This window comes from Schistocerca serialis, chromosome 1 (genome assembly GCF_023864345.2).
Source record: "Schistocerca serialis cubense isolate TAMUIC-IGC-003099 chromosome 1, iqSchSeri2.2, whole genome shotgun sequence".
Taxonomy (NCBI): domain Eukaryota; kingdom Metazoa; phylum Arthropoda; class Insecta; order Orthoptera; family Acrididae; genus Schistocerca; species Schistocerca serialis.
The window spans coordinates 449,609,919-449,631,300 of NC_064638.1; the positions used below are offsets into that span (position 1 = coordinate 449,609,919).

The 21,382-nt window shown below is 43.5% G+C and overlaps 1 protein-coding gene and 1 pseudogene across 1 annotated transcript in view; one reads left to right on the forward strand and one right to left on the reverse strand.

The window, feature by feature from the left end:
- Positions 1-21,382, reverse strand: part of LOC126482883 (mucin-19) — a 781,435-nt gene that overhangs the window by 201,213 nt on the left and 558,840 nt on the right. The gene's annotated exons all lie outside the window — the stretch shown is intronic.
- Positions 17,074-17,191, forward strand: LOC126426347 (5S ribosomal RNA; annotated as a pseudogene).

The following is a 21,382-nucleotide window of genomic DNA, read 5'->3' on the forward strand; positions in this document are numbered from 1 at the left end:
CCAGATTGCAGTTATGAGTCGAGGGGTACGCAAGGGAAGCAGTGGTTGAGAAGGGAGTGAGACAGGGTTGTAGCCTATCCCCGTTGTTATGCAGTCTATATACTGAACATGCAGTAAAGGAAACAAAAGAAAAATTTGGAGTGGAAGTTAAAGTCCAGGGAGAAGAAATAAAACTTTGAGATTTGCCGATGACATTGCAATTTCGGCAGAGACAGCAAAGGACTTGGAAAAGCAGGTTGAACGGAATATACAGTACCTTGAAAGTAGGATATAAGATGAACATCAACAAAAGCGAAACGAGGATAACGGAATGTAGACGAATTAAATCAGGTCATGCTAAGGGAATTAGATTAGAAAATGAGACGCTTACAAGAGCAAATGAGTTTTTCTATTTTGAAAGCAAAGCAACTGATGATGGTCGAAGTAGGGAGGATATAAAATGTAGACTGGCAATGGCAAGAAAACCGTTTCTGAAGAACAGAAATTTGTTAGTATCCGGTATCGATTTAAATGTCAGGAAAGTATTTGTATGGAGAGTAGCCATGTATGGATGTGAAACATGAGCGATAAACTGTTCAGACAAGAAGAGAATAAAAGCTTTCGAAATGTGCTGCTACAGAAGAATGCTGAAGATTAGATGGATAGATCACGGAACTAATGAAGAGATACTGGATAAAATTGGGGAGAAGAGAAATTTGTGGTACAGGCTGACAAAAAGAAGGGATCGGTTTTAGGACACATTCTGAGGCATCAAGGTATCACCAATTTAGTACTGGAGGGAAGCGTGTGGGGTAAAAACCGTAGAGGCAGACCAAGAGTTGAATATAGTAAGCAGATTCAGTCGGATATAGGGTGCAATTGTTATTCGGGGATGAAGAGGCTTACACAGGATAGACTAGCATGGAGAGCTGCATCAGACGAGTCTTTGGACTGAAGAGCACACTAACAACAGATTCGAAGAACATGTGCTACGGAGATGCTTCGGGAACTCAAATGGGAATCCCTGGAAGGAAGGCGACGTTCTTTTCGAGAAACATATTGAGAAAATTTGTAGAAGCGGCATTTGAAGCTGACTGCCGAACGATTCTATTGCTGCCAACATGTATTGCGTGTGAGGACCACGAAGATATGATACGAGAAGTTGGGGCTCACACGGAAGCATATTGTCAGTCGTTTTTACGTCGCTCCATTTACGAGTGGAACAGGGAAGGAAACGACTAGTAGATGTACAGGGTACCCTCCACCATGTACCGTACGGTGGCTTGCAGAGTATCTATGTAGATGTAGATGTGTGTAGCCGCACTGCACAGAGCGGAACACAGTTGTATATAAGGTGAAGTATGATCTACATACAATAAATAGTTCCACGTCTTTGCATTGCACTGTGCAAGGCTTCTCATTTCCTATTCAACTTGCTTGGTGCTGCGCTGCATGTTTTACCGTATTTTATGTTCTTCACTTCGAGCAATACCAAGTTTCTTTTATCACAGGTAAACCATATGTAAAAAAGAATTAGGGCCGGTTACATTACAATCAGAATATAGCAACATCATTTATACACAGCTTTGCATTTCAAAATTATTATATGATTCTAATTAGGTAAAGTGTATTCAGGTCTCATTCCATATGCAGATAGTTTCATTCTTCCAGTGCAGTGTCACATTTGCGTGTGTATCAATCATTAACGATTTTGTGTAGAAAATTTTGGGTACTTAAATTCACAGGGCATTGTAATAAAAACATATTGCTTATTTATTTTTCCAAATTCTGTTTGCTGTTTGTTGGAAGTCACGCATTGTAACGTCACGCATTGTAGCACTGCACACTGCACCGCACAATGCAGAATTTAGCAGGACAGCTCATTTGGTATACAGTTTTGGTTTTCTAATTTATTTGTCTGTAATTAGATTACAGTTGTATAGTTTCAGCCTAGGCGGCTCTTTTATCAGACAGCGTTTTCGAATTACACCAGTTTACTTTGTTCAGCACTACAACAGAGATACACGAAGTTAAAGACAGGAATCCAGTTCAGTTTCAGTTTACAAGAATAAACATCGAAATGTTACGGGATACTTGAACAGTTGTTATGTTTCGTTAGTTAGCGCTTTGAGATTTGAGTATTATAATGATAAATATTTTGTAGCTGTAATAAAACTGCTTGTTACAAATAGCAGTTTTATTATCAGCAAGTAATTGAAAATTATGAAAATCCTACAGATGCCCAATGTTGCGTGTACGCATGAAATGTAGTGTGTGCGTCGTGCTTATTCCAGTTTCCGACCACACTAAAGTGATAGTAACGCTAACGCATTTGTACTTACTATAAAGTAGTCATAACACAATGCACTCAACGTTAACGATTCGATGCAGGCTCTACATAAAACATAACGGCAAACTTGGGGACTTATTGCAAGAAGTGGAGACTAGTGAGATTTAGTTTTAAATGAACAGAATTAATTATGAACATAGAAATTACTGCAGAATCTGTACCAGTTCTACGAAGAAGCTCTGCGGCTCCCTAGAGCTCACCAGCTTTCTCACAGTGACAGAAGACAAACGGAGACACAACGCAGATAATTATTAAGACATCTCGATCCTAAGAGGATGTGGCTTTAATGCAACGGTCAAAATAAATGTTGCATATTGCTTTACTGACCATACTGGACATAACAGGAAACAAAATTGGTTTTTCACTATCAGATATAGTCACAAGAAACGAAAATACAGAAGATAAACAAATTTCCACTTGATAAACAAAAAAATTTCACTTCAGACACTACAGTTTATTCTCATTGTCATCTTGTATAACATACAACCAAGTGGTCCTCGTAGCTGAGACACTAATGCTGTCAGGCATATCCCCTCACCAAACTGTCCAGATAAGGCTATGCGATATTGCTCTTTTCTTCCACGGGGGCCTCTTTCCCGTGTGTGTTGGGAAAGGGCGTTTGCCAGCCGCTCATTTTGGCATGGCCCACGCATTTTTAATGCAACCGCTATCTGGAGAATATGGGGTTTTTGCATCTGACTGTTCGTATGGTCCATTAGGAAGATGTTCACAAGAGTGTAACATTGGGGGCTGCACTATCGTCCATCAGAGTGAATCCCGCTCAAATATGTTCACAGAACAGAGCCACAACGCATGCAAGTCATCTTCCAGCTTATTGGCACAGTGGATGTACTGCGCCGTACGTGATTCCATGCCAAAACACTGCTGTACCACCGAGCGAGGTAGCGCAGTGGTTAGACACTGGACCCGCATTCGGGAGGACGACGGTTCAATCCCGCGTCCGGCTATCCTGATTTAGGTTTTCCGTGATTTCCCTAAATCGCTCCAGGCAAATGATGGGATGGTTCCTTTCAAAGGGCACGGCCGACTTCCTTCCCCGTCCTTCCCTAATCTGATGAGACCGATGACCTCGCTGTCTGGTCTCCTTCCCCAAAACAACCCCCTCCCCCAACTGCTGTACCTCCTCGATAAGGGTGGCGCTCTATACTACAGCTGGGGTGTAAACGTCGTCATAGTTGCCTCTACACACCAATATCAATATTGTCTGGATGAAGGCTGATTTAGGTCTCATCAAAAGAGAGCATTGTGTCCCAGTGCTACCTCGCTCATAAAGAGTGGTTTTGTGTCCAAGTGACACGTGCACCCCTCCAAACCCAATTTAGACGGGGAGCCTTGATAGATTTCTGTCACGTAATCTCTTCTCATGGAGCCTATTTGGTATCATTTATGTCGTCTCCTGCATTCCTGTAGCTGTTTAGAACTGTCGTCGTAGACGCGTCGCATGTGTTGCTGATGTTTACTTGCAAATATCAGACCTGCACTCCTGCTCTTTTATCTTCAGTGGCCACTGCTGTAACGATCCGCAACTGATCTGTCGCTAGAACCTTGTACCACATTCTAGAGACATAACTTCGACTCATAGCGACAACTACTGCGACGTCGGCCTGTCTCATTCGCTGCCCTATTGGAGTGACTATACAGCGCCTCTGATCCTACGTTATTGTTGTACAAATCATCGGGAAGCACTACAGCTCTCGTGATGACACACAGCACAGGTATTATAATGTTTACAGGTGAAACAGTTGCCATAGACCGCACATACAGTCCGCTCGGTAGAAACATGGACCGTTTCCGCTGGAATTACATTACAAACAAACCAAAGTATTTAAATCATCACGTATTTATGAATCACAACGTTCAATTTTAAAGTTTCGGTAACATGCAATATTTATTGTGACCACTTTATAAAGACGTGAGATTTTTCCACACATTTTGTTATCTTATTGTACATTACATTCTACTACATTTTCAACGCCTTTAAGCTAACCCCTATTCTCTTAGCCCTGTACATACGCTGCTAAGTAAGTTGAAACACGTTTGACACGTATTTACAACATGTCTGTGCATCTGAAGTGTACAGTTGATACGACGTGTTTGTAACAGCACCTTTCGCTGAACCTGTTCATACAAACTGTTGTCCAATCTAGCCAATACCTCGAGTATGACTATGTGTTTACCATTATATGTGATTTTAAACTAGTGACGCACTACAGTGCCGACGTCCGCAGCTCGTGGTCGTGCGGTAGCGTTCTCGCTTCCCACGCCCGGGTTCCCGGGTTCGATTCCCGGCGGGGTCAGGGATTTTCTCTGCCTCGTGATGACTGGGTGTTGTGTGCTGTCCTTAGGTTAGTTAGGTTTAAGTAGTTCTAAGTTCTCGGGGACTGATGACCATAGATGTTAAGTCCCATAGTGCTCAGAGCCATTTGAACCATTTTGAACAGTGCCGACGGGCTAGTTGTAACGTTTCAATCATACACTCGAAAGGACAACGTTAAGTTGTGTGCTTCATATGCGTCACGTACAAAAGACCAGTAAGGCAGTAGTTGCCACCAGATAATTTTGATGGTCAGATAGCTAATGACTGTTTGAATTAATTTATTGCATATACGAGTAACGTATCCTATATTCTGTTTCATGATTGCTTTTAGCTTTAACTATCAGAAATGTAATAAAAATGTAACAGAGTTTTTGTAAAATATCGTTAATAGGGTACTTGAAAAAGAGTAAGGCTGAAATTGTTCCATAGTGGATAAATGAACTAAAATAGTTAAAAACGGCAAGGAGTCATTTTAGATGTGGTACCTTGAAATATCTCATTTACTGAAATGGTAATGGTAACACTGCTAGTTATAGGAAAGCTTTTCCGTAGAATTCCGAGAACTTCATGTTAGTTTACTCCAAGTTTAACGTGATCACGTAGCACGCTTTTGTCTTTGTCAGTAGAGCAGAAATAATATATTTACGCAAGATAGTTATTTACGTAATACAGTTAGCTAATCACTTTGCAGACTGAATCAACAGGAATCTCAGGCTTTCTGTACAAGTGTGAAACTATTATTGGAAGAGACTTGTACTAATATCCATTCAGATTTATAGAGCACTTCAACCAAGGATAAAGATCGGGAGCCAGAGGTGCAGAAATGTAAAGCTGTGAACTTAACGATACGTATGTGATTAATGAATACAATATGTAGATGTAACACTACCATAAAAACTAAATGGGGCGACGGTATGTATTCTGACATGTTTTAAAACGACGCAGAACATAATAGAATAATGTGTTATGTGTGCTAGAATGTTGCTATAATATATATGATTCGTATTAGGACTGACGTGGAATATAAAACGAACAGGTTTCTATGCCCCGAGGGGGAGTGTGACATGGACCCTGAAAAACTTGAACCAGTAGGTAATTGAAAAGTGAAACAGGTGTCTTTTAAGGAAAAAGCATAATTTGAAAAATTTCGGTAACTGGCCACGCAACTATTTATACTGATTTTGCAAGAACCGTGAAGATCATCAAACACCTATCACAGCACACACAAACATATATGCGCAGCCATTAATGGCTGAGAAGTGAATATGAATATTTAGTAACTGTAATGTAACGAAATAAAGTTAAAAACAGTAAAAGGAGTAAAAGGTATGCTTTGTCCAGCGTTTGTCAATGGTTTAGAACATATGAATGTATGTAAGATTGCTTCACTGGTTTCAACAGTGAGCCACTTTCTGTCGGTCATACACAGGTATATAGAAAAAAGCCGCGTCGTATTCATATTTCATTGGGCATAGATGATGGTCGGTACCTGTTGACTGCGTGTGATCCATTATTGCTCGATCTGAATGCTGCCTCCTTCCAGACGCTAGTAACACTGCGTCTGACGTTTCTCGTCTCACGTAACACTGTGGCTCCCCTGGCGCTCTAAAAGTCTGTGCACCGTGCGCATAAAAACAAAAATATGTTTAGTCTTCCTTAAAACCCGGAAGGCAGTACTCAATAATTGTGTGTTAATCTTAAATAACTTCCATTTCCACACTACTTACAGCTTTAACGTGTAAATCTGTGGCTACTAACTGGCACTCTCATTTGGACACTGGATAAGAGCATGGTAACCCTTGTTAGAAGATGTGAATATTAAAACTGCAAATGAAGTGCGGAGATAGATCCAGGGAGAGCTAACTAGCAGCCGAAATCCAACGTATAGCTAATTTTACGCATTAAATTGTCAGTAAATTTGGTGCGCGACTGCGTAAAGATTTTGCTCTTTTACTCTATTAGACATGAGATGCAGTCTCCACCGAATCTAATGACCTTGTCTTAAACGGTTTCGACGCTATTCTTCCATTGATTTTCCTTTGACCTACACACTGATGAGCCAAAACATTACGATCAGCACCTTAATAGCGAGTTGATCCACATATAATTCCTTGGACGGTTGTCCGAAGGCATGTGACACTAGATTCCTACGCACAGGTCACGCAATTACCGTATTTTACGGGCTGGTGGTTTGTGGAAGCAGAGCTGATAGAAAGCAGCGTCCCAGATATGATAGCATCGGGTTCAAAGCAGGCAAATTTACTGACCATCATGCTCCTCAAACCACGGTAGCCCAATTCTGATGTTGTGGAACGGACTGTTATCCTCTGAAAAGTGCCATCGGCGTCGGGGAAGCAGGTATGTTGGTTATCGCTGAAACAACCGCTTTTCGGTTACGTAGGTTTTTTTTTCAGGCCAGTTTAGCCTGACTTTTAAAAACGCTCAAAATAGCTGGTTTCTGAAACAAGCGATTTTCGGTTTTTTAGTCCCCTTATTTCCTGTAATAACGGTAGAAATCTAAAAAAAGATTGAAAAATTTTTACCCTCTCAGTTTCAAGAAACGTAGAATAAAGATACTAAATTAAATAGGCAAATAAAAGTAAAACTTAGTCCATGCAGCGTTCGCCGCTATTCTCGGAAAGTGCTAAGAGATTAAATACTTCAAAAAAATTTCAGTATTCTCCAATTGATTTTAATGTTTTGGAAACTCTGATAAAAAAAAAAGCTGTAATCGAGGATCAACCATATTTGGGCATTACAAATAGCCGAGCTAAATGGTGACAACTGAGGTTGAATAAATTTGTTTTTCTTGTTAATTCTTCTGTTTCCCAACACTACAAGCAGATAAAAGCAAATTATATAATAGAGTGGGTGGTGTAGTGGTTAGCACACCGGACTCGCATTCGGGAGGACCCTGCCATTCTGATTCAGCTTTTCTGTGATTTCACTAAATCGCTTAAGGAAAACGGCGAGATGGTGCCTTCGAAAGGGCACGGTCGCATCCTTCTCCATCCTTCCCTAATACAAGTTCGTGCTCCGTCTCTAATGACCTCGTCGTCGACGAAACGTTGGACACTAATCTCTTCCTCCTCCTATTATATAGACACAGGCAGGAGATCAGCTATTTGTATTTTTAATTTATATTATGAATGAATTGTCGTTAAGTGTTTAATTTATTACTATTAGGAAATTTCCTTCCTCTTCTATCATCTCACAGAAATGGCAGACAGATCTATAATCTTGAAAAGGAAATGAAGCACTGTACTACATTGCTGTCACTTCGTAAAGTTATTTCCAGACTAGGTTTGGTGGAGCTCTGCAGTACAATGGATGTGCGGCGACGACAGCGAGAAATTACCCTGTAGACCAGGTGGAGTCAAGTAATGCACACTGCACGTACACAGGTACCTCAAGCCACGACACACGGCAACAGGGACATCATTATCCCAGTAGTGCTGTACCAGTTCTTATTCCATGTGTTTGTTGCTCGATTTTCCGGCCGCGGTGGCCGAGCGGTTCTAGGAGCTTTAGTCCGGAACCTCGCGACTGCTACGGTCGCAGGTTCGAATCCTGCCTGGGGCATGGATGTGTGTGATGTCCTTAGGTTAGTTAGGTTTAAGTAGTTCTAAGTTCTAGGGGACTGATGACCTCAGATGTTACGTCCCATAGTGCTCAGAGGCATTTGAACCTTTTTTTTTTAGCTCGTTTCTGTCGGCATTGTCAATAAAATAGTACTGATCGCTTTTCCCATTTTCTATAATAACACAATATTTCAAAACAATGAAAGTCTTATGAATAAAAATTATTTCTTTTTTGAAAAGAGTTTATTTGAAAACGAAAGATTTTGGCACTGCTGGTATGGCTAATAGATATTTCAGTTTTTTAATCAGTTTTTAGCAAAAAATAAAAAAAAACACCTGTTAAAACAGAGACCAAAGAAATACCGAAAAATACCGGTCATTCGGAACTAAAACACCGCTATAAATTTTAACTAGTCGTTCTTTCCCATTCTTACGGGGAAGACGTCAGTCACGAAGGGATGCAGGCGGACCGTAACAATGTGCACGTAGTCCATAGCTGTCATGGTGCCTTCGATTACTAACACACGCTACATGGAAACCCAAGTGAGTGTATCCCATAGCATAAAACGGGCCCCCATCAGCCTGCGTTCGGGGCGCAGTTTCAACCAGCCATTCGCCTGGGTAACAGCGTATGTGTACATGACCATCAGCCTGGTTCAACAAGAAACGTGATTTACCCGACCAGGTGACATGTTTCCACTGACTGACGGTCCAGTCTCGAAGATCCCACGCCCACTGCTATCGTAATGGACGATATCGGTGGGAACACGTAAGGGTCGTCTGATGCAGAGGGCCTTGTTCAACAATGTACGCTGAACGAAGTACTCCGAAACGTACTTGCACCAGTGTTGTGCTCTGTCGTTATATCTGCCACAGATCGCCACCTATCCTACATCACATGGTGATAAGCACTTCACCGCCTACTCGTGGCTTCATCGTCTTACAACTTCTTTCCACAGATGCTAATACAGTAGCATACCAACAGTCAACTTCGCTATTTCCGATATGCTCGTTCTCATGCACCAGGCCTTAACTACCATGTACCCGCTATTTGCCTACAGGAGCGGCAAACCCTCAGACACTGAAGCATTGCGGGCTTGCATATGTACAAGGCGTCGCCTCCTCGGACTACGTCGATCACAAGGACGACAGACGGCGGAACATGCGCCACCAGATGTCCTCCGAGCCTGGGTCGTATTTCCTTCGCAATGCCACGTGTGCGGAACTGGATCGCTACGAATTTGTTCACGTCTCCGCTATACAGGGCGGAGCAAGCCAACACGTCGGCAGTTCGCTCCACTGGAGTTCTGAACTGATTCATGGACCGGCTCTTAGCAAACCATAATCAGAGCACGGTCGCAAGCCACCACAGCGAGACCTACGACTTTCCAGCGATACCCCGAGAAGTAATTGTTGGACAACTACGCCGAACCCTCAGCTCCCGTCGTTAGGGATTATCAGTGGTATAGTCTTTACGCCCAACTACGTTTATTCACTGTGTATTTCAGGAGTATGCCTGTTAGTGTGGTTGTAATAAACCCATGGTCTTGTTTACTTGTGTCTTAGTACTTCTTATCAAGCATCTCCCCGTGGGAGATACAGTATAGTAACAACAATCTGTTCTTTGTCAGTTTCGCTCGTCTTAGTGGCTTTCCCAATGTGCGATCCGTTAGAATGATTCCCCGCTCATATCGGTCCGCTTCTATACTTTTCTTACGGCGTCACATTCCTGTAACGTCACCAGCAGGCATTCAGTCATGAAATGATCAGTGGTCATAATGTTTTCGCCCATTAGTGTATGTTAGGCAGTAATGACAAATAGCCTCGCCAGCAATTTGCATCTTCTTGATTTTGCTAGACGTTGTGGTGAACCTTGGCAGTAACCTGGGAGGAAGAGGAGGAGGCATCGTCGTCGTCTGCTCTGCAGGCCTTCCCCTCGGCATTCCTACAGGGTGTGGGCGGTTCGTCTGTGTCCGTGTTTGCATATTGGGGAGGCTTGTTAGGCGAGTTGGCAGTGTCGCATTGTCTACCAGTGGCTGCTCAAAGGCAGCCGCCAGTAATTACGCCACACATACCCCCGGTGGCTGTCCGATCCTCTGAACGCACCGCCTAAGTTGCGGCCAGGCTAATGAGGTCTGCTTCGCTCGCCTTGTCTGCCGTGGTCGGCGGCGGCAGATCTGCGCCAATCAACCCAGAGCGACAAAATACCACTGCGTCGTGCTGGTGGGGCGGCTCACAGAGGTGGCGCTTATTGAGGAGAAGATGATGAACTCCGCTGTTTCGCAGAAGGCGTCTGCATCGAGATGGAGAGTTTTCGGTTTTATCTTTGGCCACTAGCTTCAAGTCCCGTTCACGTTGGGGGTCTGGAAAAGAAAAATCTTATCTGATGTTACTTGGGGGGGGGGGGGGGGGGCATGGCGTAGCTTTGGAAGACATCGTCAGCGGTAATTAAGGAAATACTTCTACGGTTTCGCTAACTCTCGGCACTTCAATCTCTTATGGACCTGTATATACGAGGCCTGTTCAGAAAGTAAGCTCCGATTGATTGCCAAATTGAAACCACAGTGAACATCAGAAATGTTTTACTTGTAACAATTAGCAACACCTTTCAGCTACTTCTCTACGTAGTCGCCGTTCTGACTTAGACTTTTGTCATAGTGTTGTACCAACTTTTCAATAGCCTCATCATAGAAGGCAGCCGCCAGTGCTTTCCGCCAATTCTCCACGCTGGCCTACACCTCGTTGTCTGTGTCAAAATGTTGTCTTCAAAGACAGCGGTTCATGTGACCAGAGATGAAACTCAGGGGGAGACAATTGCGGACTGTATTGTGGGTAATCTCACATTTCCATTTGAAAACGATGCAGGAGCATCTTCATTGCCCCTGCAGAATGCGGCTGAGAATTGTCTTGAAGAAGAAACAGCACGACAGTTATGTAATGTTAGCTGCATAGCTTCAGGCGAAATTTCTCACCAGGCCCTCGTACTTGGCGGCAGACACTATTTTCTAGACATCTTTACGCACTCACTGCGAGCTCAGAAATGAGAAGAGCGACGTGATGCTAACTGGGGTTATACTAGAGACACTACCCAACACATCTGTGCAAAGCTTTATCGGATTTTCATAGTCGTTTCCATTTCGCGAACGATCGGAGCTTACTTTCTGAACGCCCCTCGTACATCTATACATAGAGGGTGTAAGCGATAACTGTTTACAATGTATTACAGTGGTATAGAGGATATCGAGTCACGCAATTCGATACTGTGCACTTGTCGTCCATCAAGACGGGAAACTGTCCTAAACCTCCGTACCAAAAAAATTTTTGGATGTTCTCCTACTCTATTTGCGCATACTACTAGCCCTAGAAAAAAATAATGACTCGGACCTTTTTTGTAGGAAATTTAATTTAGTTTCATTCTGTAGTGCGAAATGTTTTCGATAGAGGCTGCTGTTAATGTATTATTCAAGAGTAACTTACAAAAGTGGCCTTCAAACACATCCTCACAGCCGCTCCCACCAATCAGGTTCAAATGGCTCTGAGCACTATGCGACTTAACTTCTGAGGTCATCAGTCGCCTAGAACTTAGAACTACTTAAACCTAACTAACCTAAGGACATCACACACATCCATGCACGAGACAGGATTCGAACCTGTGACCGCAGCGGCAGCGCGGTTCAGGACTGAAGCGCCTAGAACCGCTCGCCCACAGCGGCCGGCTACGCAACTGGTTTAGTCGCCCATTTCGTTAACTTTGTCAGTATAAAATTTGTGGTGAGAGCAATGAAAGAAAGTCTTTTATAAACGTTATGCGAAAAACTAATTACGTTTACAGTTCTACCTAAACTTAACCCTTACAAGCACACCAGTTTCGTAGTGAGAAGGCCAGACGATCGAAACGATTTAAGAGTTAATTTAATGCTGTTAAATTCATAAAGCTGAACGAAAATTTACACAAACGTCAATTTTACAATTTGTAAGTGCACAACTGTGCCTGTGACGTAATATCTCTGTCACTGATGACCTAGAAATTTCTAATATGGGAAATAATTCGTCTAGAAGCAAACTTTTGTACTGTCCTAGGTGAGAGTGCCGTGAACAACATGCTAAAAATCCCGACCGGAGGCGGATGAATATGCGTTTGAAGATCACTTTTGTAAGTTTTCATTCAATAACAATGACCTCTATCGAAAACGTATCCCACCACAATATTTAATTATATTTAACTTCCTACGAAAAAAGGTCTTATACATTTTTTTTCTCTAGCACTAATAGTTGGCGCAAAGATAGCGAGAAAATAGTAGAAATACTGCGCGACGCGCATGCGCTGTGGCTTTGATAGTTTTGTAGGCCAGTTTGAGCTGGTTTTCCTAGTTGGTGGACCGCAAATGTTCTATATCAAATTGTTTGTCGCGACTTCCTCTACACCAATGTGATATGTTGAAACAATAATCGCTTACACCTAATGTATCTACGTACAAGATCATTCCCCTGCTGATGTTTCAAACATTCAAGGATAGTAGAGAAGGGTAAATAAGCTGATTAGCCAGAAAATTATGACTACCGATCTATTATAGGTATAAACCCGTCCAGGCGATAGCACCGCCACTTGGCGAGGAATGACTGCCAGTCGGACACACGCACGGTACATGTAGTTTCAGTGGGCGTGCTATCCGAGAGTAGAATGGGGAAGGGGCGCGATCTATCTTAGTTTGAACGAGGGAATATTGCGATGGTGTGATGGCCCAGAGGCTAGGCACGAGCATTTCGGGAACGGCTCGACTTGGGTGTTCGAGGAGTGCTGTGATGAGTGCCTTCAACACGAGGCGAAACTAAGATGAAACCAATTCCAGACATCAGACTTTAACACTGGGCAGAATACAAGTGTATCTGAACACACAGTGCCCCGAATACTTCTAACGATGGGCCTCCACAGCCGGCGACTCAGGCTTGTGTCAATGTTAACATCATGACATCGGTAACTACCAGAGAAATGGGCACGTGACCATCGACACTGGACGTTGGGGCAATGGTAGAGCGTTGCATGGTCTAATGGATCCCGATACCTTCTTCAATATTCCGATGGTACAACGCGAATACGTCGTCTTACAAGAGAACAGCTCCTTGACACCCGTGCTGCGGTACGAAGGCAAGAGGGCGGCGGATCCATTCTGCTCTGAGGAACATTCACGTGAGCATCCATGGGTCCAGTACAGCTGGCGCAAGGCACCATGACGGCGGTTGCAGACCACGTACACCCCTTCATAACGATCAAATTTCCCGATGGCAGTGGCATTTTTCAACAAGACAACGCTCCATGTCAAATGACTTGGCTCTGAGAACTATGGGACTTAACTGCTATGGTCATCAGTCCCCTATAACTTAGAACTACTTGAACCTAACTAACCTAAGTACATCACACACATCCATGTCCGAGGCAGGATTCGAACCTGCGACTGTAGCGGTCGCGCGGTTTCAAACTGTAGCGCCTAGAACCGCTCGGCCACTGCGACCGGCGCTCCATGTCACAAGGCCAGGAATGTGATGGAGTGGTTCGAAGAACCCAGTGGCGAGTGCTAGTTAATGTGCTGGGCTCCCCAACTCGCCATTTCTGAAACTGATCAAAAACATCTGGGATGTGAATGAACGTTACGTCAGAGCTCATCGCCCCCTCCCCGGGGATATACGGGAATTAGGTGACATCTATGTGGAAAAGTGGTGCCAGCTCCCTCCAGCAATCAACGAAAGCCTCATTGCTTCCATGCCACGATGGGTTGCCGCTATTATCCATACCAAAGGTGAACATACCAGCTACTAGGTAGGTGGTCATAATGTTCTGGTTTACATCGATTTGAAGTAAGGGACTCTTGTCCGGAACAATACAGTCGAAAGCTATAAGCGAAAATCGTTCTGGTAGCTCTGACAGTGGACCTGTTCTACTTCTTTGCTTTCCGTATTTTGGGAAGAGGTATTATGGACCAACACAAGAAAAAACTTCCAGTAAACATGCGCCACTAAGTGCGTCCGTTGAGAACTATGAGCAGCTGTTCACCTTTGCTACTGAGACGCACATCTCTTCTACTGAAGACAAGCTCATAACTCTTAAAATACGCACTTTAAAACGCATCTTTACTTGACTCTTTTTTTTTCTTCCATACTGTCTCTTACAAAATATGGAAAGCATACTACCTCTTACAAAATATAGAACGCAAAGGGCTTTCAGTAGAAGAGGTCCATTGTCAGAGGTACCAGAACGATTTTCGCTCTAAATTCTCTTATCTCATTCTCGTGGTCCATACGCAAGACACAGCGTGGTACCAGTCTGTCAAACTGTCTTCATCGAGTAAATGTTCTGTAAATCTATCCAGGGGGTTTGAAGAGAACTGGTTTGTCTCTCTTCCCACCATTTAAGTTCTTCGAATATTTCTATTGGGCTTTCGAATGTGTAAGACCAGCCAGTTACTATCCCTGTAACACATCTCGATAGTCTGTTGTCAGGCCCACTTGATACTTCAAACACCAGAACAGTACAACTGGTCACACTGGCGTCTAGTACGTGATTTTATTTACAGATGTCTGCATTTTTCCTTACAAATTTGAGTGTCCCCTAAACACTTATAGATGTGGGGTGCTCAAGATATTCAGCGCTAATCTTGTAATCATACACTGCAGGGTTCTTTCTCTTTGTCACGTGCGTTATCTTGCAATTATCCACGTTTAAAGAGAGCTGCAATTCATTTCACCATGTGAAAATCTTGTCCAAGTCTTTCTGCAATTCCTTTGATCGTCCAGCGATCTCTTATTGACTGAGGAAGGAGGTGCAATGGTTAAAACAGCGGACACATATCTAGGAAAACCGGTTCATACATTCATTCGGTAACACTGAATCACGTTTTCCTCGTGGCTTCTTCAATTCAATTCAGCCGAATACTCTGGTGGTTTATTAGACCAGTGCTCGGCCTCTCGTCGTTCTTTGTCCAACTGAACAAGCGCTCCTTCTCTCATATCCTCGACGTCGACATAACATTAAACTCTACACTAACCCCCTTGAACTCTTTTTCTTCATCTGTTCTCATAGGATGGTATGCCCCCTTCGAAGTATAATGTTCATTGCCAAGTTAGTAACTTCTTTCTACGTAAATTACTCGATTTACATGCCCTCGATAAAGAATAAATTGGAATTCTGAAGAACAGTATGCACTTGACAAACCTAGTAAATACGGAACAACGAGTATAAGTGATAATTTCGATTACTGAAGAGGTTCTAGATGATTCTAACTCAAAATGACGGAACAAAGAAAAGAGATGAAAATTAGGTTTCGCCGTTTCCTTAGCAGAGACGGACCATTAGTTCTGTTGGGAAAGATAAGGGAAGGAATGAATTACGTCCTTGTTGAAAGAATAACCCAACATTTAGGGAACCACTACTCCCAAATATCAGTCCATATCTTAACGACTTTGACACCTCGTTCAGATTTCTAAACCTCCGAAATTTTTATGTGAAAACTCTTAAAGCTTTTTAAGTAATACAAACGTATTTTAACATTCTACATATTTATTCTTCGTTTCTACATATTTGCAGCTCTCTGCCACTAGAGTGCTCCGATTTGTAGCATGTAACGTAGCGGTATGTAACGTAACAAAGTCGGTGAGTGAGAAACAGCGTGCTCTAATCACGTTTCTAATTCAAGAGTTCGTCCAGACATGGAGCACCTTCCTTTAGCATGCCACTGACAGACCACGTACGAGCGCTGCGAAATCTGCAGCAATAGGACGACTAGAGTTCACTGTGATCGATCATCCTCCATAGAGTCCCGAGTTGGTCCCATCTGATTTTCATCTGCTTCCAGAACTTAAAAATCACCTACGAAGACTTCGCTTTTGTAGTGATGAAGCGGTGCAAGTAGGGAAGAGGTTGTGGTTGCATAAACGAAGTCTAACATTCTATAGTGATGGTAACAATAAACCGGTCTCTTGCTGGGAGAAATGTGTTCCTCGCCAGAGTGACTATAAACATGGAGAAAGGAAGTCTAAATCTATAGAATGTTAATAACGTTTATTTTATCTAAAAAGCTTTAAGGGAATCGTCATATCAAACGACAGATCCTGAGTATATTTTATGGCAATGTGAACGTACTGTATAATCTGTTATCAATGCACGAAATTTGCAGTACTCGTGATCAGTTATCAATTATTAGTTCGAGTGATATGTTTCAGTCATGCGGGGGCTCTTCTGTTAGATCTGAGTTTACACAACAACCTTGAACGTCGTTACTGCCTCCTTGTTAATTGAAAGCGGAGTTTCGAAATCAATTATTCATTGAAACCGGCTATTGATCTACCGTCTAGCGCCCTGCATCGAGATAATATTGCTAATTCACGTACCTATTATGTTGGACTTCTAGCGCTTGCTGAACGTCAAGTGTTGGTAAATTTCTTGCATCTGGTGCTGGAAGAATATGCTTTCGTTAACCAGATGTCTGATATAGGTGCCTTGTAGCAGAAATATCTATCAGATGCAATCCCGGAGCACTGGGGACCCTAACAAAAACCTTTGGGCAAGAAGACCTCGCTATTCAGTACTGTCGAAACTTCAACCTGGACAACAGAACAACAGTACAGAAGAATAACAGGGAATCTGTATAAGACGCCCTTTTATTTGTTTTGGTTTTACAAAAACATGCCGCAGCATTTTATATGCTATCTTCAATGGATTTTTTGTTTATTTTCTTTCACATATGACACTATTAGTTGTGTATGCTGGTAGTTTTACATCTACCATGCATTCTACAGCTTGTCATTATTTTTTCGTCATGCAACATCACGTGGGCAACGGCCTTGCCGCAGTGGATACACCGGTTCCCGTCAGATCACAGAAGTTAAGCGCTGTCGGGCATGTCCGGCACTTGGATGGGTGACCAGCCGGGCCGCCATGAGCTGTGGCCATTTTTCGGGGTGCACTCAGCCTCGTGATGCCAACTGAGAAGCTACTCGACCGAATAGTAGCGGCTCCGGTCAAAGAAAACCATCATAACGACCTGGAGAGCGGTGTGCTGACCACTTGCCCCTCCTATCTGCATACTCAGTGAGGATGACACGGCGGTCGGATGGCCTCGATGGGCCACTTGTGGCCTGAAAACGGAGTGCTGCTGCTAACATCACGTGAAATGGCGGTAACGAGTTTATGCCGATAAATTATATCAAACGCGGGTGTGACAGCAAAAACCATAAATATGGAATGAAACATTTTGACACGTCATGAACAAGGGAAGCAAGACCACAGCATAGAATAAAGATGTGGTGTAGAGCGCAAAGTTGGTGTCACGTGAGATAGAAAATAAACAAAAAGTCCCACTGAAGATATATAAAGTGTAGACACATGTTCGGGTAACAACAAACCTAATAACAGGTGTCTTGCATTAGTCGGAAGTTCTCTCCAGCTTTTCTTAGAAAGTACGAAAATAAGAGCAGCTACAATATCCAAAAGATGACTGGAACACAACTGCTTTATTTTTCCAGGATTTCGGCCGTTATCACTCTTTCCTATTCAGAGCCCGTGGTCTGTTTGGCGAGTCGTGCAGCCTGCGTTTTGGAAAGAGCTAATGGTATTAAAACAGTTGTCATTGAGTATATGATCGCCAACACTGATTTATATTGGTTGCCGTGTTCTTACATGCGTGTTGAACTCACTGGTAACATGGATAAGAATATCAATCATTGAACAACAAAAACTGTCTTAGAACTATGGAATTTATTGGTCGTCGTTCTCTCTCTCTCTCTCTCTCTCTCTCTGTATGTTTGTGTGTGTGTGTGCAATATGTATGTTTTCTAGGTTCCCTCTGTACGCACAATCAGCCTCCTGACCAAGGTTTACATGCAGACAATCCATGGAGTGTTCTTTCTACACTGTGCTCTGTCAAAATAAATAAAATTAAATAAATGGGGGCGATGAAAATGACAAGCTGCCTTGACAGTGTATTTTCGAAATCAGACGTGCAGTCTTTTATTTCCATTTCGGTAAGTGCTGTTACGCAGACGTACTGCTGACGGCTTACCGTGGAGACGCTGTTACCTGTCACGGGAGCCGGGGGACAGTGGGAGGACAGGGCAGGCGCGCTGCCGCTGACCGATCCAATTAGCGGGCCGCCGCGGGTGTCAGCCGCACGCGGCGCCGCCTCCCGCCTCTCAATCACTTATTAAAGCCGCCGCCGCTGCCGCCGCCCACCTCTTACAACTAATTTGCGCGGCCCGTCCGGTCCCGGCGCCGCCCCTGGTGGCCGCCGGCCGCGCAGAGCGTGCCGTGTTAATAGGCGACGACGAGCGCCGCCTAATTCTATTACTCGTCCAGATTTAGCGGCCGGCCGGGCCTCAATTACTGGCAAGACCGCTCGCCAACGGCGTGCGTGCGTGCTTCGCTCCTATCTCCCTGTCCTCTCCCCACCCCACCGCTCCCTATCGTACTGATCCACGTGGGTCGACAGAGCGGTCTTGTGGAAATAGTAACTCGTTTAAAGACTTCCATCTCCAAAAAGAGATACGATGACTACCTGTCTGATAAGTCAGCACTCTTCCGACTTTTTCGATGGGGACCTCCTTTTCTTCCTACCGTATGATTTCTTTCTTTCTTTCTCGGTCCTCTGTCCCGCTCCAACGCGGGGTCGGCTTTGTTATGACAATCGGTATTGTAATTGTAAACTGTCGAAGCTGCACTGGTGAAGTACCGGAACTTCAAGCGCTGATAGAAAGCACCGAAGCTGAAATCGTTATAGGTACAGAAAGCTGGCTGAAGCCAGAGATAAATTCTGCCGAAATTTTTACAAAGGCACAGACGGTGTTTAGAAAGGATAGATTGCATGCAACCGGTGGTGGCGTGTTTGTCGCTGTTAGTAGTAGTTTATCCTGTAGTGAAGTAGAAGTGAATAGTTCCTGTGAATTATTATGGGTGGAGGTTACACTCAACAACCGAGCTAGGTTAATAATTGGCTCCTTTTACCGACCTCCCGACTCAGCAGCATTAGTGGCAGAACAACTGAGAGAAAATTTGGAATACATTTCACATAAATTTTCTCGGCATGTTATAGTCTTAGGTGGAGCTTTCAATTTACCAGATATAGACTGGGACACTCGGATGCTTAGGACGGGTGGTAGGGACAGAGCATCGAGTGACATTATACTAAGTGCACTATCCGAAAAATTACCTCGAGCAATTAAACAGAGAACCGACTCGTGGAGATAACATCTTGGACCTACTGATAACAAACAGACCCGAACTTTTCGACTCTGTAAGTGCAGAACATGGAATCAGTGATCATAAGGCCGTTGCAGCATCCCTGAATATGGAAGTTCATAGGAATATAAAAAAAGGGAGGAAGGTTTATCTGTTTAGCAAGAGTAATAGAAGGCAGATTCCAGACTACCTAACAGATCAAAACGAAAATTTCTGTTGCGACACTGACAATGTTGAGTGTTTATGGAAAAAGTTCAAGGTAATCGTTAAATGCGTTTTAGACAGGTACGTGCCGAGTAAAACTGTGAGGGACGGGAAACACCCACCGTGGTTCAACAACAAAGTCAGGAAACTACTGCGAAAGCAAAGAGAGCTTCACTCCAAGTTTAAACGCAGACAAACAGATGCTAAACGATGTCAAAGTTAGCGTAAGGAGGGCAATGCGTGAAGCGTTCAGTGAATTCGAAAGTGAAATTCTATGTACCGACTTGACAGAAAATCCTAGGAAGTTCTGGTCTTACGTTTAATCAGTAAGTGGCTCGAAACAGCATATCCAGACACTCTGCGATGATGATGGCATTGAAACAGAGGATGACACGCGTAAAGCTGAAATACTAAACACCTTTTTCTAAAGCTGTTTCACAGAGGAAGACCGCACTGCAGTTCCTTCTCTAAATCCTCGCACAAACGAAAAAATGGCTGACATCGATATAAGTGTCCAAGTATTAGAAAAGCAACTGGAATCACTCAACAGAGGAAAGTCCACTGGACCTGACGGGATACCAATTCGATTCTACACAGAGTACGCGAAAGAACTTGCCCCCCTTCTAACAGCCGTGTACCGCAAGTCTCTAGAGGAACGGAAGGTTCCAAATCATTGGAAAAGAGCACAGATAGTCCCAGTCTTCAAGAAGGGTCGTCGAGCAGATGCGCGAAACTATAGACCTATATCTCTGACGTCGATCTGTTGTAGAATTTTAGAACATGTTTTTATCTCGAGTATCATGTCGTTTTTGGAAACCCAGAATCTACTATGTAGGAATCAACATGGATTCCGGAAACAGCGATAGTGTGAGACCCAACTCGCTTTATTTGTTCATGAGACCCAGAAAATATTAGATATAGGCTCCCAGGTAGATGCTATTTTCCTTGACTTCCGGAAGCCGTTCGATACAGTTCCGCACTGTCGCCTGATAAACAAAGTAAGAGCCTACGGAATATCAGACCAGCTTATTGGCTGGATTGAAGAGATTTTAGCAAACAGAACACAGCATGTTGTTATCAATGGAGAGACGTCTACAGACGTTAAAGTAACCTCTGGCGTGCCACAGGGGAGTGTTATGGGACCATTGCTTTTCACAATATATATAAATGACCTAGTAGATAGTGTCGGAAGTTCCATGCGGCTATTCGCGGATGATGCTGTAGTATACAGAGAAGTTGCAGCATTAGATAATTGTAGCGAAATGCAGGAAGATCTGCAGCGGATAGGCACTTGGTGCAGGGAGTGGCAACTGACCCTTAACGTAGACAAATGTAATGTATTGCGAATGCATAGAAAGAAGGATCCTTTATTGTATGATTAGATGATAGCGGAACAAACACTAGTAGCAGTTACTTCTGCAAAATATCTGGGAGTATGCATGCGGAACGATTTGAAGTGGAATGATCATATAAAATTAATTGTTGGTAAGGCGGGTACCAGGTTGAGATTCATTGGGAGAGACCTTAGAAAATGTAGTCCATCAACAAAGGAGGTGGCTTACAAAACACTCGTTCGACCTATACTTGAGTATTGCTCATCAGTGTGGGATCCGTACCAGATCGGGTTGACAGAGGAGATAGAGAAGATCCAAAGAAGAGCGGCGCATTTCGTCACAGGGTTATTTGGTAACCGTGATAGCGTTACA